This window comes from Dendrobates tinctorius, unplaced genomic scaffold (assembly GCF_039654945.1).
Source record: "Dendrobates tinctorius isolate UK_male_01 unplaced genomic scaffold, ASM3965494v1 ptg000063l, whole genome shotgun sequence".
In the NCBI taxonomy this organism is placed as follows: domain Eukaryota; kingdom Metazoa; phylum Chordata; class Amphibia; order Anura; family Dendrobatidae; genus Dendrobates; species Dendrobates tinctorius.
Genome location: NW_027361731.1, coordinates 5465156 through 5492687, shown reverse-complemented (window position 1 = coordinate 5492687; position 27532 = coordinate 5465156).

Sequence of the window (27532 nt, the reverse complement as noted above, 5' to 3'; positions counted from 1 at the left end):
TATTCAGCATTGCTGTTTCCTCAGATTGTCAGCTCTTGTGATCAGGCCCCGGCTCCTCGCTCCGGTCTCTCCTGTACAGTGAGGTCTCATTATACACCTGTATAAGGATCTAGTGACGCAGAGTTGACTGTTATTCAGCATTGCTGTTTCCTCAGATTGTCAGCTCTTGTGATCAGGCCCCTGCTCCTTGCTCCTCCGGTCTCTCCTGTACAGTGAGGCCTCATTATGCACCTGTATAAGGATCTAGTGACGCCGTGTAGACTGTTATTCAGCTTTGCTGTTTCCTCAAATTGTCAGCTCTTGTGATCAGGCCCCGACTCCTCGCTCTGGGCTCTCCTGTAAAGTGAGGCCTCATTATAATCCTGTATAAGGATCTAGTGACGCATTGTAGACTTTTATTCAGCATTGCTGTTTCCTCAGATTGTCAGCTCTTGTGATCAGGCCCCTGCTCCTTGCTCCGGTCTCTCATGTACAGTGAGGCCTCATTCTACACCGTATAAGGATCTAGTGATGCAGTTTAGACTGTTATTCAGCATTGCTATGTCCTCAGATTGTCAGCTCTTGTGATCAGGCCTCTGCTCCTCGCTCCGGTCTCTCCTGTAATGTGAGGCCTCATTATACTCCTGTATAAGGATCTAGTGACGCAGTATAGACTGTTATTCAGCATTGCTGTTTCCTCAGATTGCCAGCTGTTGTGATCAGGCCCCGGCTCCTCGCTCCGATCTATCCTGTAAAGCGGGAGCCTCATTATACCCCTATTTAACGATCTAGTGACACAATGTAGACTGTTATTTAGCATTGCTGTTTCCTCAGATTGTCATCTCTTGAGATCAGGCCCCGGCACCTCGCTGCGGTCTCTCCTGTATAGTGAGATCTCATTAAACCCCTGTATAAGGATCTAGTGATGCAGTGTAGACTGTTATTCAGCATTGCTGTTTCCTCAGATTGTCAGCTCTTGTGATCAGGCCCCCGCTGCTCGCTCCGTGCTCTCCTGTACAGTGAGGCCTCATTATACTCCTGTATAAGGATCTATTGATGCAGTGTAGACTGTTATTCAGCATTGCTGTGTCCTCAGATTGTCAGTTCTTGTGATCAGGCCCCTGCTCCTCGCTCCGGTCTCTCCTGTACAGTGAGGTCTCATTATACCCCTGTATAAGGATCTAGTGACGCAGTGTAGACTGTTATTCAGCATTGCTGTTTCCTCAGATTGTCAGCTCTTGTGATCAGGCCCCGGCTCCTCGCTCCGGTCTCTCCTGTACAGTGAGGCCTCATTATACCCCTTTATAAGGATCTAGTGACGCAGTGTAGACTGTTATTCAGCATTGCTGTTTCCTCAGATTGTCAGCTCTTGTGATCAGGCCCCGGCTCCTTGCTCCAGTCTCTCCTGTACAGTGAGGCCTCATTATACACCTGTATAAGGATCTAGTGACGCAATGTAGACTGTTATTCAGCATTGCTGTTTCCTCAGATTGTCATCTCTTGTGATCAGGCCCCTGCTCCTCGCACCGATCTCTCCTGTACAGTGAGGCCTCATTATACTCCTGTATAAGGATCTAGTGACGCAGTCTAGACTGTTATTCAGCATTGCTGTTTCCTCAGATTGTCAGGTCTTGTGATCAGGCCCCGGCTCCTCGCTCCGGTCTCTCCTGTACAGTGAGGCCTCATTATACTCCTGTATAAGGATCTAGTGATGCAGTGTAGACTGTTATTCAGCATTGCTGTTTCCTCAGATTGTCAGCTCTTGTGATCAGGCCCCGGCTCCTCGCACCGGTCTCTCCTGTACAGTGAGGCCTCATTATACTCCTGTATAAGGATCTAGTGACGCAGTGTAGACTGTTATTCAGCATTGCTGTGTCCTCAGAATGTCAGCTCTTGTGATCAGTCCCTGGCTCCTCGCTCCACTCTCTCCTGTACAGTGAGGCCTCATTATACACCTGTGTAAGGATCTAGTGATGCAGTGTAGACTGTTATTCAGCATTGCTGTTTCCTCAGATTGTCAGCTCTTGTGATCAGGCCTCTGCTCCTCGCTCCGGTCTCTCCTGTAATGTGAGGCCTCATTATACTCCTGTATAAGGATCTAGTGACGCAGTGTAGACTGTTATTCAGCATTGCTGTTTCCTCAGATTGTCATCTCTTTTGATCAGGCCCCTGCTCCTCGCACCGGTCTCTCCTGTACAGTGAGGCCTCATTATACTCCTGTATAAGGATCTAGTGACGCAGTGTAGACTGTTATTCAGCATTGCTGTTTCCTCAGATTGTCAGCTCTTGTGATCAGGCCTCTGCTCCTCGCTCCGGTCTCTCCTGTACAGTGAGGCCTCATTATACACCTGTATAAAGATTTAGTGACGCAGTGTAGACTGTTATTCAGCATTGCTGTTTCCTCAGATTGTCATCTCTTGTGATCAGGCCCCTGCTCCTCGCACCGGTCTCTCCTGTACAGTGAGGCCTCATTATACTCCTGTATAAGGATCTAGTGACGCAGTGTAGACTGTTATTCAGCATTGCTGTTTCCTCAGATTGTCATCTCTTGTGATCAGGCTCCTGCTCCTCGCACCGGTCTCTCCTGTACAGTGAGGCCTCATTATACTCCTGTATAAGGATCTAGTGACGCAGTGTAGACTGTTGTTCAGCATTGCTGTTTCCTCAGATTGTCATCTCTTGTGATCAGGCCCCTGCTCCTCGCACCGGTCTCTTCTGTACAGTGAGGCCTCATTATACTCCTGTATAAGGATCTAGTGACGCAGTGTAGACTGTTATTCAGCATTGCTGTTTCCTCAGATTGTCAGCTCTTGTGATCAGGCCCCTGCTCCTCGCACCGGTCTCTTCTGTACAGTGAGGCCTCATTATACTCCTGTATAAGGATCTAGTGACGCAGTGTAGACTGTTATTCAGCATTGCTGTTTCCTCAGATTGTCAGCTCTTGTGATCAGGCCCCGGCTCCTCGCTCCGGTCTCTCCTGTACAATGAGGCCTCATTATACCCCTGTATAAGGATCTAGTGACGCAGTGTAGATTGTTATTCAGCATTGCTGTTTCCTCAGATTGTCAGCTCTTGTGATCAGGCCCCGGCTCCTCGCTGCGGTCTCTCCTATACAGTGAGGCCTCATTATACCCCTGTATAAGGATCTAGTGACGCAGTGTAGACTGTTATTCAGCATTGCTGTGTCCTCAGATTGTCAGCTCTTGTGATCAGTCCCCGGTTCCTCGCTCCGCTCTCTCCTGTACATTGAGGCCTCATTATACCCCTGTATAAGGATCTAGTAACGCAGTGTAAACCATTATTCAGCATTGCTGTTCCCTCAGATTGTCAGCTCTTGTGATCAGGCTCCTGCTCCTCGCTCCGGTCTCTCCTGTACAGTGAGGCCTCATTATACTCCTGTATAAGGATCTAGTGACGCAGTGTAGACTGTTATTCAGCACTGCTGTTTCCTCAGATTGTCAGCTCTTGTGATCAGGCCCCGGCTCCTCGCTCCGCTCTCTCCTGTACAGTGAGGCCTCATTATACCCCTGTATAAGGATCTAGTAACGCAGTGTAGACTGTTATTCAGCATTGCTGTGTCATCAGATTGTCAGCTCTTGTGATCAGGCCCCGGCTCCTCGCTCCGGTCTCTCCTGTAAAGTGAAGGCCTCATTATACACCTGTATAAGTATCTAGTGACGCAGTGTAGACTGTTATTCAGCATTGCTGTTTCCTCAGATTGTTAGCTCTTGTGATCAGGCCCCGGCTTCTCGCTCCGGTCTCTCCTGTACAGTGAGGCCTCATTATACACCTGTATAAGTTTCTAGTGACGCAGTGTAGACTGTTATTCAGCATTGCTGTTTCCTCAGATTGTCATCTCTTGTGATCAGGCTCCTGCTCCTCTCTCCGGTCTCTCATGTACAGTGAGGCCTCATTCTACACCTGTATAAGGATCTAGTGACGCAGTGTAGACTGTTATTGAGCATTGCTGTTTCCTCAGATTGTCAGCTCTTGTGATCAGGCCCCTGCTCCTCGCTCCGGTCTCTCCTGTACAGTGAGGCCTCATTATACCCCTGTATAAGGATCTAGTGACGCAGTGTAGGCTGCTATTCAGCATTGCTCTTTCCTCAGATTGTCAGCTCTTGTGATCAGGCCCCAGCTCCTCGCTCCGATCTCTCCTGTACAGTGAGGCCTCATTATACCCCTTTATAAGGATCTAGTGACACAGTGTAGACTGTTATTCAGCATTGCTGTTTCCTCAGATTGTCAGCTCTTGTGATCAGGCTCCTGCTCCTCGTTCCGGTCTCTCATGTACAGTGAGGCCTCATTATTCACCTGTATAAGGATCTAGTGACACAGTGTAGACTGTTATTCAGCATTGCTGTTTCCTCAGATTGTCAGCTCTTGTGAGCAGGTCCCTGCTCTTCGCTCCAGTCTCTCCTGTACAGTGAGGCCTCATTATACACCTGTATAAGGATCTAGTGACGCAGTGTAGACTGTTATTCAGCATTGCTGTGTCCTCAGATTGTCAGCTCTTGTGATCAGGCCCCAGCTTCTCGCTCCGGTCTCTCCTGTAAAGTGAAGGCCTCATTATACACCTGTATAAGGATCTAGTGACGCAGTGTAGACTGTTATTCAGCATTGCTGTTTCCTCAGATTGTCAGCTCTTGTGATCAGGCCCCGGCTCCTCGCTCCGGTCTCTCCTGTAAAGTGAAGGCCTCATTATACCCCTGTATAAGGATCTAGTGACGCAGTGTAGACTGTTATTCAGCATTGCTGTTTCCTCAGATTGTCAGCTCTTGTGATCAGGCCCCGGCTCCTCGCTCCGGTCTCTCCTGTACAGTGAGGCCTCATTATACCCCTGTATAAGGATCTAGTAATGCAGTGTAGACTGTTATTCAGCATTGCTGTTTCCTCAGATTGTCAGCTCTTGTGGTCAGGCCCCGGCTCCTCGCTTCGGTCTCTCCTGTACAGTGAGGCCTCATTATACACCTGTATAAGGATCTAGTGACGCAGTGTAGACTGTTATTCAGCATTGCTGTTTCCTCAGATTGTCAGCTCTTGTGATCAGGCTCCTGCTCCTCGCTCTGGTCTCTCCTGTACAGTGAGGCCTCATTATACACCTGTTTAAGGATCTAGTGACGCAGTGTAGACTGTTATTCAGCATTGCTGTTTCCTCAGATTGTCAGCTCTTGTGATCAGGCCCCGGCTCCTCGCTCCAGTCTCTCCTGTAAAGTGAAGGCCTCATTATACACATGTATAAGGATCTAGTGACACAGTGTAGACTGTTATTCAGCATTGCTGTTTCCTCAGATTGTCAGCTCTTGTGATCAGGCCCCGGCTCCTCGCTCTGGTCTCTCCTGTACAGTCAGGCCTCATTACACACCTGTATAAGGATCTAGTGATGCAGTGTAGACTGTTATTCAGCATTGCTGTTTCCTCAGATTGTCAGCTCTTGTGATCAAGCCCCGGCTCCTCACTGCGGTCTCTCCTGTAAATTGAAGGCCTCATTATACACCTGTATAAGGATCTAGTGACGCAGTGTAGACTGTTATTCAGCATTGCTGTTTCCTCAGATTGTCAGCTCTTGTGATCAGGCCCCGGCTCCTCGCTCCGGTCTCTCCTGTAAAGTTAGGGCCTCATTATACACCTGTATAAGGATCTAGTGATGCAGAGTTGACTGCTATTCAGCATTGCTGTTTCCTCAGATTGTCAGCTCTTGTGATCAAGCCCCGGCTCCTCACTGCGGTCTCTCCTGTAAAGTGAAGGCCTCATTATACCCCTGTATAAGGATCTAGTGACGCAGTGTAGACTGTTATTCAGCATTGCTGTTTCCTCAGATTGTCAGCTCTTGTGATCAGGCTCCTGTTCCTCGCTCCAGTCTCTCATGTACAGTGAGGCCTCATTATACCCGTATAAGGATCTAGTGACGCAGTGTAGACTGTTATTCAGCATTGCTGCTTCCTCAGATTGTCAGATCTTGTGATCAGGCCTCTGCTCCTCGCTCCGGTCTCTCATGAACAGTGAGGCCTCATTATACTCCTGTATAAGGATCTAGTGACGCAGTGTAGACTGTTATTCAGCATTGCTGTTTCCTAAGATTGTCAGCTCTTGTGATCAGGCCCTTGCTCCTCGCTCCGGTCTCTCCTGTACAGTGAGGCCTCATTATACCCCGTATAAGGATCTAGTGACACAGTGTAGACTGTTATTCAGCATTGCTGTTTCCTCAGATTGTCAGCTCTTGTGATCAGGCCCCGGCTCCTCGCTCCAGTCTCTCCTGTACAGTGAGGTCTCATTATACACCTGTATAAGGATCTAGTGACGCAGAGTTGACTGCTATTCAGCATTGCTGTTTCCTCAGATTGTCAGCTCTTGTGATCAGGCCCCTGCTCCTTGCTCCTCCGGTCTCTCATGTACAGTGAGGCCTCATTATGCACCTGTATAAGGATCTAGTGACGCAGTATAGACTATTATTCAGCTTTGCTGTTTCTTCAAATTGTCAGCTCTTATGATCAGGCCACGGCTCCTCGCTCCGTTCTCTCCTGTAAAGTTAGGGCCTCATTATACACCTGTATAAGGATCTAGTGACACAGTGTAGACTGTTATTCAGCATTGCTGTCTCCTCAGATTGTCAGCTCTTGTAATCAGGCCCCTGCTCCTCGCTCCGGTCTCTCCTGTACAGTGAGGCCTCATTATACCCCTGTATAAGGATCTAGTGATGCAGTGTAGACTGTTATTCAGCATTGCTGTTTCCTCAGATTGTCAGCTCTTGTGACCAGGCCCCTGCTCCTCGCTCCAGTCTCTCATGTACAGTGAGGCCTCATTATACCCCTGTATAAGGATCTAGTGACACAGTGTAGACTGTTATTCAGCATTGCTGTCTCCTCAGATTGTCAGCTCTTATAATCAGGCCCCTGCTTCTCGCTCTCGCTCCGGTCTCTCCTGTACAGTGAGGCCTCATTATACCCCTGTATAAGGATCTAGTGACGCAGTGTAGACTGTTATTCAGCATTGCTGCTTCCTCAGATTGTCAGCTCTTGTGATCAGGCCCCTGCTCCTTGCTCCGGTCTCTCCTGTACAGTGAGGCCTCATTCTACACCTGTATAATTATCTAGTGATGCAGTGTAGACTGTTATTCAGCATTTCTGTTTCCTCAGATTGTCAGCTCTTGTGATCAGGCCTCTGCTCCTCGCTCCGGTCTCTCCTGTAATGTGAGGCCTCATTATACTCCTGTATAAGGATCTAGTGACGCAGTGTAGACTGTTATTCAGCATTGCTGTTTGCTCAGATTGTCAGCTCTTGTGATCAGGCCCCGGCTCCTCGCTCTGGGCTCTCCTGTAAAGTGAGGCCTCATTATACTCCTGTATAAGGATCTAGTGACGCATTGTAGACTGTTATTCAGCATTGCTGTTTCCTCAGATTGTCAGCTCTTGTGATCAGGCCTCTGCTCCATGCTCCTCCGGTCTCTCATGTACAGTGAGGCCTCATTCTACACCTGTATAAGGATCTAGTGATGCAGTGTAGACTGTTATTCAGCATTGCTGTTTCCTCAGATTGTCAGCTCTTGTGATCAGGCCTCTGCTCCTCGCTCCGGTATCTCCTGTAATGTGAGGCCTCATTATACTCCTGTATAAGGATCTAGTGACGCAGTGTAGACTGTTATTCAGCATTGCTGTGTCCTCAGATTGTCAGCTCTTGTGATCAGGCCCTGGCTCCTCGCTCCACTCTATCCTGTACAGTGAGGCCTCATTATACTCCTGTATAAGGATCTAGTGACGCAGTGTAGACTGTTATTCAGCATTGCTGTTTCCTCAGATTGTCATCTCTTGTGATCAGGCCCCTGCTCCTCGCACCGGTCTCTTCTGTACAGTGAGGCCTCATTATACTCCTGTATAAGGATCTAGTGACGCAGTGTAGACTGTTATTCAGCATTGCTGTTTCCTCAGATTGTCAGATCTTGTGATCAGGCCCCTGCTCCTCGCACCGGTCTCTTCTGTACAGTGAGGCCTCATTATACTCCTGTATAAGGATCTAGTGACGCAGTTTAAACTGTTATTCAGCATTGCTGTTTCCTCAGATTGTCAGCTCTTGTGATCAGGCCCCGGCTCCTCGCTCCGGTCTCTCCTGTACAGTGAGGCCTCATTATACACCTGTATAAGGATCTAGTGACGCAGTGTAGATTGTTATTCAGCATTGCTGTTTCCTCAGATTGTCAACTCTTGTGATCAGGCCCCGGCTCCTCGCTGCGGTCTCTCCTGTACAGTGAGGCCTCATTATACCCCTGTATAAGGATCTAGTGACGCAGTGTAGACTGTTATTCAGCATTGCTGTGTCCTCAGATTGTCAGCTCTTGTGATCAGGCCCCTGCTCCTCACTCCGGTCTCTCCTGTACAGTGAGGCCTCATTATACCCCTGTATAAGGATCTAGTGACGCAGTGTAGACTGTTATTCAGCATTGCTGTGTCCTCAGATTGTCAGCTCTTGTGATCAGGCCCCGGCTCCTCGCTCCGCTCTCTCCTGTACAGTGAGGCCTCATTATACCCCTGTATAAGGATCTAGTAACGCAGTGTAAACTGTTATTCAGCATTGCTGTTTCCTCAGATTGTCAGCTCTTGTGATCAGGCCCCGGCTCCTCGCTCCGCTCTCTCCTGTACAGTGAGGCCTCATTATACCCCTGTATAAGGATCCAGTAATGCAGTGTAAACTGTTATTCAGCATTGCTGTTTCCTCAAATTGTCAGCTTTTGTGATCAGGCTCCTGCTCCTCGCTCCGGTCTCTCCTGTACAGTGAGGCCTCATTATACCCCTGTATAAGGATCTAGTAACGCAGTGTAGACTGTTATTCAGCATTGCTGTGTAATCAGATTGTCAGCTCTTGTGATCATGCCCCGGCTCCTCGCTCCGGTCTCTCCTGTACAGTGAGGTCTCATTATACCCCTGTATAAGGATCTAGTGACGCAGTGTAGACTGTTATTCAGCATTGCTGTTTCCTCAGATTGTCAGCTCTTGTGATCAGGCCCCTGCTCCTCGCTCCGGTCTCTCCTGTACAGTGAGGCCTCATTATACCCCTGTATAAGGATCTAGTGACACAGTGTAGACTGTTATTCAGCATTGCTGTTTCCTCAGATTGTCAGCTCCTGTGATCAGGCCTCTGATCCTCGCTCCGGTCCCTCCTGTACAGTGAGGCCTCATTATACACCTGTATAAGGATCTAGTGACACAGTGTAGCCTGTTATTCAGCATTGCTGTTTCCTCAGATTGTCAGCTCTTGTGATCAAGCTCCTGCTCCTCGATCCGGTCTCTCATGTACAGTGAGGCCTCATTATACACCTGTATAAGGATCTAGTGACACAGTGTAGACTGTTATTCAGCATTGCTGTTTCCTCAGATTGTGAGCTCTTGTGAGCAGGTCCCTGCTCCTCGCTCCAGTCTCTCCTGTACAGTGAGGCCTCATTATACTCCTGTATAAGGATCTAGTGATGCAGTGTAGACTGTTATTCAGCATTGCTGTGTCCTCAGATTGTCAGCTCTTGTGATCAGGCCCCAGCTCCTCGCTCCGGTCTCTCCTGTAAAGTGAAGGCCTCAATCTACACCTGTATAAGGATCTAGTGACGCAGTGTAGAATGTTATTCAGCATTGCTGTTTCCTCAGATTGTCAGCTCTTGTGATCAGGCCCCGGCTCCTCGCTCCGGTCTCTCCTGTAAAGTGAAGGCCTCATTAAGCACCAGTATAAGGATCTAGAGACGCAGTGTAGACTGTTATTCAGCATTGCTGTTTCCTCAGATTGTCAGCTCTTGTGATCAGGCCCCGGCTCCTCGCTCCGGTCTCTCAAATACAGTGAGGCCTCATTATACACCTGTATAAGGATCTAGTGACGCAGTGTAGACTGTAATTCAGATTTACTGTTTCCTCAGATTGTCAGCTCTTGAGATCAGGCCCTGGCTCCTTGCTCCGGTCTCTCCTGTACAGTGAGGCCTCATTATACCCCTGTATAAGGATCTAGTAACGCAGTGTACACTGTTATTCAGCATTGCTGTTTCCTCAGATTGTCAGCTCTTGTGGTCAGGCCCCGGCTCCTCGCTCCGGTCTCTCCTGTACAGTGAGGCCTCATTATACACCTGTATACGGATCTAGTGACACAGTGTAGACTGTTATTCAGCATTGCTGTTTCCTCAGATTGTCAGCTCTTGTGATCAGGCCCCGGCTCCTCGCTCTGGGCTCTCCTGTAAAGTGAGGCCTCATTATACTCCTGTATAAGGATCTAGTGACGCATTGTAGACTGTTATTCAGCATTGCTGCTTCCTCAGATTGTCAGCTCTTGTGATCAGGCCCCTGCTCCTTGCTCCGGTCTCTCATGTACAGTGAGGCCTCATTATACCCCTGTATAAGGATCTAGTGACACAGTGTAGACTGTTATTCAGCATTGCTGTCTCCTCAGATTGTCAGCTCTTGTAATCAGGCCCCTGCTCTTCGCTCCGGTCTCTCCTGTACAGTGAGGCCTAATTATACCCCTGTATAAGGATCTAGTGACGCAGTGTAGACTGTTATTCAGCATTGCTGCTTCCTCAGATTGTCAGCTCTTGTGATCAGGCCCCTGCTCCTTGCTCCGGTCTCTCCTGTACAGTGAGGCCTCATTCTACACCTGTATAAGGATCTAGTGATGCAGTGTAGACTGTTATTCAGCATTGCTGTTTCCTCAGATTGTCAGCTCTTGTGATCAGGCCTCTGCTCCTCGCTCCGGTCTCTCCTGTAATGTGAGGCCTCATTATACTCCTGTATAAGGATCTAGTGACGCAGTGTAGACTGTTATTCAGCATTGCTGTTTGCTCAGATTGTCAGCTCTTGTGATCAGGCCCCGGCTCCTCGCTCTGGGCTCTCCTGTAAAGTGAGGCCTCATTATACTCCTGTATAAGGATCTAGTGACGCATTGTAGACTGTTATTCAGCATTGCTGTTTCCTCAGATTGTCAGCTCTTGTGATCAGGCCCCTGCTCCTTGCTTCTCCGGTCTCTCATGTACAGTGAGGCCTCATTCTACACCTGTATAAGGATCTAGTGATGCAGTGTAGACTGTTATTCAGCATTGCTGTTTCCTCAGATTGTCAGCTCTTGTGATCAGGCCTCTGCTCCTCGCTCCGGTCTCTCCTGTAATGTGAGGCCTCATTATACTCCTGTATAAGGATCTAGTGACGCAGTGTAGACTGTTATTCAGCATTGCTGTGTCCTCAGATTGTCAGCTCTTGTGATCAGGCCCTGGCTCCTCGCTCCACTCTATCCTGTACAGTGAGGCCTCATTATACTCCTGTATAAGGATCTAGTGACGCAGTGTAGACTGTTATTCAGCATTGCTGTTTCCTCAGATTGTCATCTCTTGTGATCAGGCCCCTGCTCCTCGCACCGGTCTCTTCGGTACAGTGAGGCCTCATTATACTCCTGTATAAGGATCTAGTGACGCAGTGTAGACTGTTATTCAGCATTGCTGTTTCCTCAGATTGTCAGATCTTGTGATCAGGCCCCTGCTCCTCGCACCGGTCTCTTCTGTACAGTGAGGCCTCATTATACTCCTGTATAAGGATCTAGTGACGCAGTTTAAACTGTTATTCAGCATTGCTGTTTCCTCAGATTGTCAGCTCTTGTGATCAGGCCCCGGCTCCTCGCTCCGGTCTCTCCTGTACAGTGAGGGCTCATTATACACCTGTATAAGGATCTAGTGACGCAGTGTAGATTGTTATTCAGCATTGCTGTTTCCTCAGATTGTCAGCTCTTGTGATCAGGCCCCGGCTCCTCGCTGCGGTCTCTCCTGTACAGTGAGGCCTCATTATACCCCTGTATAAGGATCTAGTGACGCAGTGTAAACTGTTATTCAGCATTGCTGTTCCCTCAGATTGTCAGCTCTTGTGATCAGGCTCCTGCTCCTCACTCCGGTCTCTACTGTACAGTGAGGCCTCATTATACTCCTGTATAAGGATCTAGTGACGCAGTGTAGACTGTTATTCAGCACTGCTGTTTCCTCAGATTGTCAGCTCTTGTGATCAGGCCCCTGCTCCTCGCTCCGCTCTCTCCTGTACAGTGAGGCCTCATTATACCCCTGTATAAGGATCCAGTAATGCAGTGTAAACTGTTATTCAGCATTGCTGTTTCCTCAAATTGTCAGCTTTTGTGATCAGGCTCCTGCTCCTCGCTCCGGTCTCTCCTGTACAGTGAGGCCTCATTATACCCCTGTATAAGGATCTAGTGACGCAGTGTAGACTGTTATTCAGCATTGCTGTTTCCTCAGATTGTCAGCTCTTATGAACAGGCCCCCGGCTCCTCGCTCCGCTCTCTCCTGTACAGTGAGGCCTCATTATACCCCTGTATAAGGATCTAGTAACGCAGTGTAGACTGTTATTCAGCATTGCTGTGTCCTCAGATTGTCAGCTCTTGTGATCAGGCCCCGGCTCCTCGCTCCGGTCTCGACTGTAAAGTGAAGGCCTCATTATACACCTGTATAAGGATCTAGTGACGCAGTGTAGACTGTTATTCAGCATTGCTGTTTCCTCAGATTGTCAGCTCTTGTGATCAGGCCCCTGCTCCTCGCTCCGGTCTCTCCTGTACAGTGAGGCCTCATTATACCCCTGTATAAGGATCTAGTGACGCAGTGTAGGCTGTTATTCAGCATTGCTCTTTCCTCAGATTGTCAGCTCTTGTGATCAGGCCCCGGCTCCTCGCTCCGGTCTCTCCTGTACAGTGAGGCCTCATTATACCCCTGTATAAGGATCTAGTGACGCAGTGTAGACTGTTATTCAGCATTGCTGTTTCCTCAGATTGTCAGCTCTTGTGATCAGGCCCCTGCTCCTTGCTCCGGTCTCTCCTGTACGGTGAGGCCTCATTATACCCCTGTATAAGGATCTAGTGACACAGTGTAGACTGTTATTCAGCATTGCTGTTTCCTCAGATTGTCAGCTCCTGTGATCAGGCCTCTGATCCTCGCTCCGGTCCCTCCTGTACAGTGAGGCCTCATTATACACCTGTATAAGGATCTAGTGACACAGTGTAGCCTGTTATTCAGCATTGCTGTTTCCTCAGATTGTCAGCTCTTGTGATCAAGCTCCTGCTCCTCGATCCGGTCTCTCATGTACAGTGAGGCCTCATTATACACCTGTATAAGGATCTAGTGACACAGTGTAGACTGTTATTCAGCATTGCTGTTTCCTCAGATTGTGAGCTCTTGTGAGCAGGTCCCTGCTCCTCGCTCCAGTCTCTCCTGTACAGTGAGGCCTCATTATACTCCTGTATAAGGATCTAGTGATGCAGTGTAGACTGTTATTCAGCATTGCTGTGTCCTCAGATTGTCAGCTCTTGTGATCAGGCCCCAGCTCCTCGCTCCGGTCTCTCCTGTAAAGTGAAGGCCTCAATCTACACCTGTATAAGGATCTAGTGACGCAGTGTAGAATGTTATTCAGCATTGCTGTTTCCTCAGATTGTCAGCTCTTGTGATCAGGCCCCGGCTCCTCGCTCCGTTCTCTCCTGTAAAGTGAAGGCCTCATTAAGCACCAGTATAAGGATCTAGAGACGCAGTGTAGACTGTTATTCAGCATTGCTGTTTCCTCAGATTGTCAGCTCTTGTGATCAGGCCCCGGCTCCTCGCTCCGGTCTCTCAAATACAGTGAGGCCTCATTATACACCTGTATAAGGATCTAGTGACGCAGTGTAGACTGTAATTCAGATTTACTGTTTCCTCAGATTGTCAGCTCTTGAGATCAGGCCCTGGCTCCTTGCTCCGGTCTCTCCTGTACAGTGAGGCCACATTATACCCCTGTATAAGGATCTAGTAACGCAGTGTACACTGTCATTCAGCATTGCTGTTTCCTCAGATTGTCAGCTCTTGTGGTCAGGCCCCGGCTCCTCGCTCCGGTCTCTCCTGTACAGTGAGGCCTCATTATACACCTGTATAAGGATCTAGTGACACAGTGTAGACTGTTATTCAGCATTGCTGTTTCCTCAGATTGTCAGCTCTTGTGATCAGGCCCCGGCTCCTCGCTCTGGGCTCTCCTATAAAGTGAGGCCTCATAATACTCCTGTATAAGGATCTAGTGACGCATTGTAGACTGTTATTCAGCATTGCTGCTTCCTCAGATTGTCAGCTCTTGTGATCAGGCCCCTGCTCCTTGCTCCGGTCTCTCATGTACAGTGAGGCCTCATTATACTCCTGTATAAGGATCTAGAGATGCAGTCTAGACTGTTATTCAGCATTGCTGTGTCCTCAGAATGTCAGCTCTTGTGATCAGGCCCTGGCTCCTCACTCCACTCTCTCCTGTACAGTGAGGCCTCATTATACCCCTGTATAAGGATCTAGTGACGCAGTGTAGACTGTTATTCAGCATTGCTGTTTCCTCAGATTGTCAGCTCTTGTGATCAGGCTCCTGCTCCTCGCTCCTGTCTCTCATGTACAGTGAGGCCTCATTCTACACCTGTATAAGGATCTAGTGACGCAGTGTAGACTGTTATTCAGCATTGCTGTTTCCTCAGATTGTCAGCTCTTGTGATCAGGCCCCTGCTCCTCGCTCCTGTCTCTCCTGTACAGTGAGGCCTCATTATACCCCTGTATAAGAATCTAGTGACGCAGTGTAGACTGTTATTCAGCATTGCTGTGTCCTCAGATTGTCAGTTCTTTTGATCAGGCCCCTGCTCCTCGCTCCGGTCTCTCCTGTACAGTGAGGTCTCATTATACCCCTGTATAAGGATCTAGTGACGCAGTTGAGACTGTTATTCAGCATTGCTGTTTCCTCAGATTGTCATCTCTTGTGATCAGGCCCCGGCTCCTCGCTCCGGTCTCTCCTGTACAGTGAGGCCTCATTATACCCCTGTATAAGGATCTAGTGACGCAGTGTAGACTGTTATTCAGCATTGCTGTTTCCTCAGATTGTCAGCTCTTGTGATCAGGCCCCGGCTCCTCGCTCCAGTCTCTCCTGTACAGTGAGGCCTCATTATACACCTGTATAAGGATCTAGTGACGCAGTGTAGACTGTTATTCAGCATTGCTGTTTCCTCAGATTGTCATCTCTTGTGATCAGGCCCCTGCTCCTCGCACCGGTCTCTCCTGTACAGTGAGGCCTCATTATACTCCTGTATAAGGATCTAGTGACGCAGTGTAGACTGTTATTCAGCATTGCTGTTTCCTCAGATTGTCAGCTCTTGTGATCAGGCCCCGGCTCCTCGCTCCGGTATCTCCTGTACAGTGAGGCCTCATTATACCCCTGTATAAGGATCTAGTGAAGCAGTGTAGACTGTTATTCAGCATTGCTGTTTCCTCAGATTGTCATCTCTTGTGATCAGGCCCCTGCTCCTCGCACCGGTCTCTCCTGTACAGGGAGGCCTCATTATACTCCTGTATAAGGATCTAGTGATGCAGTGTAGACTGTTATTCAGCATTGCTGTTTCCTCAGATTGTCAGCTCTTGTGATCAGGCCCCGGCTCCTCGCACCGGTCTCTCCTGTACAGTGAGGCCTCATTATGCTCCTGTATAAGGATCTAGAGACGCAGTCTAGACTGTTATTCAGCATTGCTGTGTCCTCAGAATGTCAGCTCTTGTGATCAGGCCCTGGCTCCTCGCTCCACTCTCTCCTGTACAGTGAGGCCTCATTATACCCCTGTATAAGGATCTAGTGACGCAGTGTAGACTGTTATTCAGCATTGCTGTTTCCTCAGATTGTCAGCTCTTGTGATCAGGCCCCGGCTCCTCGCACCGGTCTCTCCTGTACATTGAGGCCTCATTATACTCCTGTATAAGGATCTAGTGACGCAGTGTAGACTGTTATTCAGCATTGCTGTTTCCTCAGATTGTCAGCTCTTGTGATCAGGCCCCTGCTCCTCACTCCGGTCTCTCCTGTACAGTGAGGCCTCATTATACACCTGTATAAGGATTTATTGACGCAGTGTAGACTGTTATTCAGCATTGCTGTTTCCTCAGATTGTCATCTCTTGTGATCAGGCCTCTGCTCCTCGCTCCGGTCTCTCCTGTAATGTGAGGCCTCATTATACTCCTGTATAAGGATCTAGTGATGCAGTGTAGACTGTTATTCAGCATTGCTGTGTCCTCAGATTGTCAGCTCTTGTGATCAGGCCCCGGCTCCTCGCACCGGTCTCTTCTGTACAGTGAGGCCTCATTATACTCCTGTATAAGGATCTAGTGACGCAGTGTATACTGTTATTCAGCATTGCTGCTTCCTCAGATTGTCAGATCTTGTGATCAGGCCTCTGCTCCTCGCTCCGGTCTCTCATGTACAGTGAGGCCTCATTCTACACCTGTATAAGGATCTAGTGACGCAGTGTAGACTGTTATTCAGCATTGCTGTTTCCTCAGCTTGTCAGCTCTTGTGATCAGGCCCTTGCTCCTCGCTCCGGTCTCTCCTGTACAGTGAGGCCTCATTATACCCCGTATAAGGATCTAGTGACACAGTGTAGACTGTTATTCAGCATTGCTGTTTCCTCAGATTGTCAGCTCTTGTGATCAGGCCCCGGCTCCTCGCTCCGGTCTCTCCTGTACAGTGAGGTCTCATTATACACCTGTATAAGGATCTAGTGACGCAGAGTTGACTGTTATTCAGCATTGCTGTTTCCTCAGATTGTCAGCTCTTGTGATCAGGCCCCTGCTCCTTGCTCCTCCGGTCTCTCCTGTACAGTGAGGCCTCATTATGCACCTGTATAAGGATCTAGTGACGCAGTGTAGACTGTTATTCAGCTTTGCTGTTTCCTCAAATTGTCAGCTCTTGTGATCAGGCCCCGACTCCTCGCTCTGGGCTCTCCTGTAAAGTGAGGCCTCATTATAATCCTGTATAAGGATCTAGTGACGCATTGTAGACTTTTATTCAGCATTGCTGTTTCCTCAGATTGTCAGCTCTTGTGATCAGGCCCCTGCTCCTTGCTCCGGTCTCTCATGTACAGTGAGGCCTCATTCTACACCGTATAAGGATCTAGTGATGCAGTTTAGACTGTTATTCAGCATTGCTATGTCCTCAGATTGTCAGCTCTTGTGATCAGGCCTCTGCTCCTCGCTCCGGTCTCTCCTGTAATGTGAGGCCTCATTATACTCCTGTATAAGGATCTAGTGACGCAGTATAGACTGTTATTCAGCATTGCTGTTTCCTCAGATTGCCAGCTGTTGTGATCAGGCCCCGGCTCCTCGCTCCGATCTATCCTGTAAAGCGGGAGCCTCATTATACCCCTATTTAACGATCTAGTGACACAATGTAGACTGTTATTTAGCATTGCTGTTTCCTCAGATTGTAATCTCTTGAGATCAGGCCCCGGCACCTCGCTGCGGTCTCTCCTGTATAGTGAGATCTCATTAAACCCCTGTATAAGGATCTAGTGATGCAGTGTAGACTGTTATTCAGCATTGCTGTTTCCTCAGATTGTCAGCTCTTGTGATCAGGCCCCTGCTCCTCGCTCCGTGCTCTCCTGTACAGTGAGGCCTCATTATACTCCTGTATAAGGATCTATTGATGCAGTGTAGACTGTTATTCAGCATTGCTGTGTCCTCAGATTGTCAGTTCTTGTGATCAGGCCCCTGCTCCTCGCTCCGGTCTCTCCTGTACAGTGAGGTCTCATTATACCCCTGTATAAGGATCTAGTGACGCAGTGTAGACTGTTATTCAGCATTGCTGTTTCCTCAGATTGTCAGCTCTTGTGATCAGGCCCCGGCTCCTCGCTCCGGTCTCTCCTGTACAGTGAGGCCTCATTATACCCCTTTATAAGGATCTAGTGACGCAGTGTAGACTGTTATTCAGCATTGCTGTTTCCTCAGATTGTCAGCTCTTGTGATCAGGCCCCGGCTCCTTGCTCCAGTCTCTCCTGTACAGTGAGGCCTCATTATACACCTGTATAAGGATCTAGTGACGCAATGTAGACTGTTATTCAGCATTGCTGTTTCCTCAGATTGTCATCTCTTGTGATCAGGCCCCTGCTCCTCGCACCGATCTCTCCTGTACAGTGAGGCCTCATTATACTCCTGTATAAGGATCTAGTGATGCAGTGTAGACTGTTATTCAGCATTGCTGTTTCCTCAGATTGTCAGCTCTTGTGATCAGGCCCCGGCTCCTCGCACCGGTCTCTCCTGTACAGTGAGGCCTCATTATACTCCTGTATAAGGATCTAGTGACGCAGTGTAGACTGTTATTCAGCATTGCTGTGTCCTCAGAATGTCAGCTCTTGTGATCAGGCCCTGGCTCCTCGCTCCACTCTCTCCTGTACAGTGAGGCCTCATTATACACCTGTATAAGGATCTAGTGACGCAGTGTAGACTGTTATTCAGCATTGCTGTTTCCTCAGATTGTCAGCTCTTGTGATCAGGCCTCTGCTCCTCGCTCCGGTCTCTCCTGTAATGTGAGGCCTCATTATACTCCTGTATAAGGATCTAGTGACGCAGTGTAGACTGTTATTCAGCATTGCTGTTTCCTCAGATTGTCATCTCTTGTGATCAGGCCCCTGCTCCTCGCACCGGTCTCTCCTGTACAGTGAGGCCTCATTATACTCCTGTATAAGGATCTAGTGACGCAGTGTAGACTGTTATTCAGCATTGCTGTTTCCTCAGATTGTCAGCTCTTGTGATCAGGCCTCTGCTCCTCGCTCCGGTCTCTCCTGTACAGTGAGGCCTCATTATACACCTGTATAAAGATTTAGTGACGCAGTGTAGACTGTTATTCAGCATTGCTGTTTCCTCAGATTGTCATCTCTTGTGATAAGGCCCCTGCTCCTCGCACCGGTCTCTCCTGTACAGTGAGGCCTCATTATACTCCTGTATAAGGATCTAGTGACGCAGTGTAGACTGTTATTCAGCATTGCTGTTTCCTCAGATTGTCATCTCTTGTGATCAGGCTCCTGCTCCTCGCACCGGTCTCTCCTGTACAGTGAGGCCTCATTATACTCCTGTATAAGGATCTAGTGACGCAGTGTAGACTGTTGTTCAGCATTGCTGTTTCCTCAGATTGTCATCTCTTGTGATCAGGCCCCTGCTCCTCGCACCGGTCTCTTCTGTTCAGTGAGGCCTCATTATACTCCTGTATAAGGATCTAGTGACGCAGTGTAGACTGTTATTCAGCATTGCTGTTTCCTCAGATTGTCAGCTCTTGTGATCAGGCCCCTGCTCCTCGCACCGGTCTCTTCTGTACAGTGAGGCCTCATTATACTCCTGTATAAGGATCTAGTGACGCAGTGTAGACTGTTATTCAGCATTGCTGTTTCCTCAGATTGTCAGCTCTTGTGATCAGGCCCCGGCTCCTCGCTCCGGTCTCTCCTGTACAGTGAGGCTTCATTATACCCCTGTATAAGGATCTAGTGACGCAGTGTAGATTGTTATTCAGCATTGCTGTTTCCTCAGATTGTCAGCTCTTGTGATCAGGCCCCGGCTCCTCGCTGCGGTCTCTCCTATACAGTGAGGCCTCATTATACCCCTGTATAAGGATCTAGTGACGCAGTGTAGACTGTTATTCAGCATTGCTGTGTCCTCAGATTGTCAGCTCTTGTGATCAGTCCCCGGTTCCTCGCTCCGGTCTCTCATGTACAGTGAGGCCTCATTCTACACCGTATAAGGATCTAGTGATGCAGTTTAGACTGTTATTCAGCATTGCTATGTCCTCAGATTGTCAGCTCTTGTGATCAGGCCTCTGCTCCTCGCTCCGGTCTCTCCTGTAATGTGAGGCCTCATTATACTCCTGTATAAGGATCTAGTGACGCAGTATAGACTGTTATTCAGCATTGCTGTTTCCTCAGATTGCCAGCTGTTGTGATCAGGCCCCGGCTCCTCGCTCCGATCTATCCTGTAAAGCGGGAGCCTCATTATACCCCTATTTAACGATCTAGTGACACAATGTAGACTGTTATTTAGCATTGCTGTTTCCTCAGATTGTAATCTCTTGAGATCAGGCCCCGGCACCTCGCTGCGGTCTCTCCTGTATAGTGAGATCTCATTAAACCCCTGTATAAGGATCTAGTGATGCAGTGTAGACTGTTATTCAGCATTGCTGTTTCCTCAGATTGTCAGCTCTTGTGATCAGGCCCCTGCTCCTCGCTCCGTGCTCTCCTGTACAGTGAGGCCTCATTATACTCCTGTATAAGGATCTATTGATGCAGTGTAGACTGTTATTCAGCATTGCTGTGTCCTCAGATTGTCAGTTCTTGTGATCAGGCCCCTGCTCCTCGCTCCGGTCTCTCCTGTACAGTGAGGTCTCATTATACCCCTGTATAAGGATCTAGTGACGCAGTGTAGACTGTTATTCAGCATTGCTGTTTCCTCAGATTGTCAGCTCTTGTGATCAGGCCCCGGCTCCTCGCTCCGGTCTCTCCTGTACAGTGAGGCCTCATTATACCCCTTTATAAGGATCTAGTGACGCAGTGTAGACTGTTATTCAGCATTGCTGTTTCCTCAGATTGTCAGCTCTTGTGATCAGGCCCCGGCTCCTTGCTCCAGTCTCTCCTGTACAGTGAGGCCTCATTATACACCTGTATAAGGATCTAGTGACGCAATGTAGACTGTTATTCAGCATTGCTGTTTCCTCAGATTGTCAGCTCTTGTGATCAGGCCCCTGCTCCTCGCACCGGTCTCTTCTGTACAGTGAGGCCTCATTATACTCCTGTATAAGGATCTAGTGACGCAGTGTAGACTGTTATTCAGCATTGCTGTTTCCTCAGATTGTCAGCTCTTGTGATCAGGCCCCGGCTCCTCGCTCCGGTCTCTCCTGTACAGTGAGGCCTCATTATACCCCTGTATAAGGATCTAGTGACGCAGTGTAGATTGTTATTCAGCATTGCTGTTTCCTCAGATTGTCAGCTCTTGTGATCAGGCCCCGGCTCCTCGCTGCGGTCTCTCCTATACAGTGAGGCCTCATTATACCCCTGTATAAGGATCTAGTGACGCAGTGTAGACTGTTATTCAGCATTGCTGTGTCCTCAGATTGTCAGCTCTTGTGATCAGTCCCCGGTTCCTCGCTCCGCTCTCTCCTGTACATTGAGGCCTCATTATACCCCTGTATAAGGATCTAGTAACGCAGTGTAAACCGTTATTCAGCATTGCTGTTCCCTCAGATTGTCAGCTCTTGTGATCAGGCTCCTGCTCCTCGCTCCGGTCTCTCCTGTACAGTGAGGCCTCATTATACTCCTGTATAAGGATCTAGTGACGCAGTGTAGACTGTTATTCAGCACTGCTGTTTCCTCAGATTGTCAGCTCTTGTGATCAGGCCCCGGCTCCTCGCTCCGCTCTCTCCTGTACAGTGAGGCCTCATTATACCCCTGTATAAGGATCTAGTAACGCAGTGTAGACTGTTATTCAGCATTGCTGTGTCCTCAGATTGTCAGCTCTTGTGATCAGGCCCCGGCTCCTCGCTCCGGTCTCTCCTGTAAAGTGAAGGCCTCATTATACACCTGTATAAGTATCTAGTGACGCAGTGTAGACTGTTATTCAGCATTGCTGTTTCCTCAGATTGTCAGCTCTTGTGATCAGGCCCCGGCTTCTCGCTCCGGTCTCTCCTGTACAGTGAGGCCTCATTATACACCTGAATAAGGATCTAGTGACGCAGTGTAGACTGTTATTCAGCATTGCTGTTTCCTCAGATTGTCATCTCTTGTGATCAGGCTCCTGCTCCTTTCTCCGGTCTCTCATGTACAGTGAGGCCTCATTCTACACCTGTATAAGGATCTAGTGACGCAGTGTAGACTGTTATTGAGCATTGCTGTTTCCTCAGATTGTCAGCTCTTGTGATCAGGCCCCTGCTCCTCGCTCCGGTCTCTCCTGTACAGTGAGGCCTCATTATACTCCTGTATAAGGATCTAGTGACGCAGTGTAGACTGTTATTCAGCATTGCTGTTTCCTCAGATTGTCAGCTCTTGTGATCAGGCCCCGGCTCCTCGCTCCGGTCTCTCCTGTACAGTGAGGCCTCATTATACCCCTGTATAAGGATCTAGTGACGCAGTGTAGATTGTTATTCAGCATTGCTGTTTCCTCAGATTGTCAGCTCTTGTGATCAGGCCCCGGCTCCTCGCTGCGGTCTCTCCTATACAGTGAGGCCTCATTATACCCCTGTATAAGGATCTAGTGACGCAGTGTAGACTGTTATTCAGCATTGCTGTGTCCTCAGATTGTCAGCTCTTGTGATCAGTCCCCGGTTCCTCGCTCCGCTCTCTCCTGTACATTGAGGCCTCATTATACCCCTGTATAAGGATCTAGTAACGCAGTGTAAACCGTTATTCAGCATTGCTGTTCCCTCAGATTGTCAGCTCTTGTGATCAGGCTCCTGCTCCTCGCTCCGGTCTCTCCTGTACAGTGAGGCCTCATTATACTCCTGTATAAGGATCTAGTGACGCAGTGTAGACTGTTATTCAGCACTGCTGTTTCCTCAGATTGTCAGCTCTTGTGATCAGGCCCCGGCTCCTCGCTCCGCTCTCTCCTGTACAGTGAGGCCTCATTATACCCCTGTATAAGGATCTAGTAACGCAGTGTAGACTGTTATTCAGCATTGCTGTGTCCTCAGATTGTCAGCTCTTGTGATCAGGCCCCGGCTCCTCGCTCCGGTCTCTCCTGTAAAGTGAAGGCCTCATTATACACCTGTATAAGTATCTAGTGACGCAGTGTAGACTGTTATTCAGCATTGCTGTTTCCTCAGATTGTCAGCTCTTGTGATCAGGCCCCGGCTTCTCGCTCCGGTCTCTCCTGTACAGTGAGGCCTCATTATACACCTGTATAAGGATCTAGTGACGCAGTGTAGACTGTTATTCAGCATTGCTGTTTCCTCAGATTGTCATCTCTTGTGATCAGGCTCCTGCTCCTTTCTCCGGTCTCTCATGTACAGTGAGGCCTCATTCTACACCTGTATAAGGATCTAGTGACGCAGTGTAGACTGTTATTGAGCATTGCTGTTTCCTCAGATTGTCAGCTCTTGTGATCAGGCCCCTGCTCCTCGCTCCGGTCTCTCCTGTACAGTGAGGCCTCATTATACCCCTGTATAAGGATCTAGTGACGCAGTGTAGGCTGCTATTCAGCATTGCTCTTTCCTCAGATTGTCAGCTCTTGTGATCAGGCCCCAGTTCCTCGCTCCGATCTCTCCTGTACAGTGAGGCCTCATTATACCCCTTTATAAGGATCTAGTGACACAGTGTAGACTGTTATTCAGCATTGCTGTTTCCTCAGATTGTCAGCTCTTGTGATCAGGCTCCTGCTCCTCGTTCCGGTCTCTCATGTACAGTGAGGCCTCATTATACACCTGTATAAGGATCTAGTGACACAGTGTAGACTGTTATTCAGCATTGCTGTTTCCTCAGATTGTCAGCTCTTGTGAGCAGGTCCCTGCTCTTCGCTCCAGTCTCTCCTGTACAGTGAGGCCTCATTATACACCTGTATAAGGATCTAGTGACGCAGTGTAGACTGTTATTCAGCATTGCTGTGTCCTCAGATTGTCAGCTCTTGTGATCAGGCCCCAGCTTCTCGCTCCGGTCTCTCCTGTAAAGTGAAGGCCTCATTATACACCTGTATAAGGATCTAGTGACGCAGTGTAGACTGTTATTCAGCACTGCTGTTTCCTCAGATTGTCAGCTCTTGTGATCAGGCCCCGGCTCCTCGCTCCGCTCTCTCCTGTACAGTGAGGCCTCATTATACCCCTGTATAAGGATCTAGTAACGCAGTGTAGACTGTTATTCAGCATTGCTGTGTCCTCAGATTGTCAGCTCTTGTGATCAGGCCCCGGCTCCTCGCTCCGGTCTCTCCTGTAAAGTGAAGGCCTCATTATACACCTGTATAAGTATCTAGTGACGCAGTGTAGACTGTTATTCAGCATTGCTGTTTCCTCAGATTGTCAGCTCTTGTGATCAGGCCCCGGCTTCTCGCTCCGGTCTCTCCTGTACAGTGAGGCCTCATTATACACCTGTATAAGGATCTAGTGACGCAGTGTAGACTGTTATTCAGCATTGCTGTTTCCTCAGATTGTCATCTCTTGTGATCAGGCTCCTGCTTCTCTCTCCGGTCTCTCATGTACAGTGAGGCCTCATTCTACACCTGTATAAGGATCTAGTGACGCAGTGTAGACTGTTATTCAGCATTGCTGTTTCCTCAGATTGTCAGCTCTTGTGATCAGGCCCCTGCTCCTCGCTCCGGTCTCTCCTGTACAGTGAGGCCTCATTATACCCCTGTATAAGGATCTAGTGACGCAGTGTAGGCTGCTATTCAGCATTGCTCTTTCCTCAGATTGTCAGCTCTTGTGATCAGGCCCCAGCTCCTCGCTCCGATCTCTCCTGTACAGTGAGGCCTCATTATACCCCTTTATAAGGATCTAGTGACACAGTGTAGACTGTTATTCAGCATTGCTGTTTCCTCAGATTGTCAGCTCTTGTGATCAGGCTCCTGCTCCTCGTTCCGGTCTCTCATGTACAGTGAGGCCTCATTATACACCTGTATAAGGATCTAGTGACACAGTGTAGACTGTTATTCAGCATTGCTGTTTCCTCAGATTGTCAGCTCTTGTGAGCAGGTCCCTGCTCTTCGCTCCAGTCTCTCCTGTACAGTGAGGCCTCATTATACACCTGTATAAGGATCTAGTGACGCAGTGTAGACTGTTATTCAGCATTGCTGTGTCCTCAGATTGTCAGCTCTTGTGATCAGGCCCCAGCTTCTCGCTCCGGTCTCTCCTGTAAAGTGAAGGCCTCATTATACACCTGTATAAGGATCTAGTGACGCAGTGTAGACTGTTATTCAGCATTGCTGTTTCCTCAGATTGTCAGCTCTTGTGATCAGGCCCCGGCTCCTCGCTCCGGTCTCTCCTGTAAAGTGAAGGCCTCATTATACCCCTGTATAAGGATCTAGTGACGCAGTGTAGACTGTTATTCAGCATTGCTGTTTCCTCAGATTGTCAGCTCTTGTGATCAGGCCCCGGCTCCTCGCTCCGGTCTCTCCTGTACAGTGAGGCCTCATTATACCCCTGTATAAGGATCTAGTAATGCAGTGTAGACTGTTATTCAGCATTGCTGTTTCCTCAGATTGTCAGCTCTTGTGGTCAGGCCCCGGCTCCTCGCTTCGGTCTCTCCTGTACAGTGAGGCCTCATTATACACCTGTATAAGGATCTAGTGACGCAGTGTAGACTGTTATTCAGCATTGCTGTTTCCTCAGATTGTCAGCTCTTGTGATCAGGCTCCTGCTCCTCGCTCCGGTCTCTCCTGTACAGTGAGGCCTCATTATACACCTGTTTAAGGATCTAGTGACGCAGTGTAGACTGTTATTCAGCATTGCTGTTTCCTCAGATTGTCAGCTCTTGTGATCAGGCCCCGGCTCCTCGCTCCAGTATCTCCTGTAAAGTGAAGGCCTCATTATACACATGTATAAGGATCTAGTGACACAGTGTAGACTGTTATTCAGCATTGCTGTTTCCTCAGATTGTCAGCTCTTGTGATCAGGCCCCGGCTCCTCGCTCTGGTCTCTCCTGTACAGTCAGGCCTCATTACACACCTGTATAAGGATCTAGTGATGCAGTGTAGACTGTTATTCAGCATTGCTGTTTCCTCAGATTGTCAGCTCTTGTGATCAAGCCCCGGCTCCTCACTGCGGTCTCTCCTGTAAAGTGAAGGCCTCATTATACACCTGTATAAGGATCTAGTGACGCAGTGTAGACTGTTATTCAGCATTGCTGTTTCCTCAGATTGTCAGCTCTTGTGATCAGGCCCCGGCTCCTCGCTCCGGTCTCTCCTGTAAAGTTAGGGCCTCATTATACACCTGTATAAGGATCTAGTGACGCAGAGTTGACTGCTATTCAGCATTGCTGTTTCCTCAGATTGTCAGCTCTTGTGATCAAGCCCCGGCTCCTCACTGCGGTCTCTCCTGTAAAGTGAAGGCCTCATTATACCCCTGTATAAGGATCTAGTGACGCAGTGTAGACTGTTATTCAGCATTGCTGTTTCCTCAGATTGTCAGCTCTTGTGATCAGGCTCCTGTTCCTCGCTCCAGTCTCTCATGTACAGTGAGGCCTCATTATACCCGTATAAGGATCTAGTGACGCAGTGTAGACTGTTATTCAGCATTGCTGCTTCCTCAGATTGTCAGATCTTGTGATCAGGCCTCTGCTCCTCGCTCCGGTCTCTCATGTACAGTGAGGCCTCATTATACTCCTGTATAAGGATCTAGTGACGCAGTGTAGACTGTTATTCAGCATTGCTGTTTCCTAAGATTGTCAGCTCTTGTGATCAGGCCCTTGCTCCTCGCTCCGGTCTCTCCTGTACAGTGAGGCCTCATTATACCCCGTATAAGGATCTAGTGACACAGTGTAGACTGTTATTCAGCATTGCTGTTTCCTCAGATTGTCAGCTCTTGTGATCATGCCCCGGCTCCTCGCTCCAGTCTCTCCTGTACAGTGAGGTCTCATTATACACCTGTATAAGGATCTAGTGACACAGAGTTGACTGCTATTCAGCATTGCTGTTTCCTCAGATTGTCAGCTCTTGTGATCAGGCCCCTGCTCCTTGCTCCTCCGGTCTCTCATGTACAGTGAGGCCTCATTATGCACCTGTATAAGGATCTAGTGACGCAGTATAGACTATTATTCAGCTTTGCTGTTTCTTCAAATTGTCAGCTCTTGTGATCAGGCCACGGCTCCTCGCTCCGGTCTCTCCTGTAAAGTTAGGGCCTCATTATACACCTGTATAAGGATCTAGTGACACAGTGTAGACTGTTATTCAGCATTGCTGTCTCCTCAGATTGTCAGCTCTTGTAATCAGGCCCCTGCTCCTCGCTCCGGTCTCTCCTGTACAGTGAGGCCTCATTATACCCCTGTATAAGGATCTAGTGTTGCAGTGTAGACTGTTATTCAGCATTGCTGTTTCCTCAGATTGTCAGCTCTTGTGACCAGGCCCCTGCTCCTCGCTCCAGTCTCTCATGTACAGTGAGGCCTCATTATACCCCTGTATAAGGATCTAGTGACACAGTGTAGACTGTTATTCAGCATTGCTGTCTCCTCAGATTGTCAGCTCTTATAATCAGGCCCCTGCTCCTCGCTCCGGTCTCTCCTGTACAGTGAGGCCTCATTATACCCCTGTATAAGGATCTAGTGACGCAGTGTAGACTGTTATTCAGCATTGCTGCTTCCTCAGATTGTCAGCTCTTGTGATCAGGCCCCTGCTCCTTGCTCCGGTCTCTCCTGTACAGTGAGGCCTCATTCTACACCTGTATAATTATCTAGTGATGCAGTGTAGACTGTTATTCAGCATTTCTGTTTCCTCAGATTGTCAGCTCTTGTGATCAGGCCTCTGCTCCTCGCTCCGGTCTCTCCTGTAATGTGAGGCCTCATTATACTCCTGTATAAGGATCTAGTGACGCAGTGTAGACTGTTATTCAGCATTGCTGTTTGCTCAGATTGTCAGCTCTTGTGATCAGGCCCCGGCTCCTCGCTCTGGGCTCTCCTGTAAAGTGAGGCCTCATTATACTCCTGTATAAGGATCTAGTGACGCATTGTAGACTGTTATTCAGCATTGCTGTTTCCTCAGATTGTCAGCTCTTGTGATCAGTTCTCTGCTCCTTGCTCCTCCGGTCTCTCATGTACAGTGAGGCCTCATTCTACACCTGTATAAGGA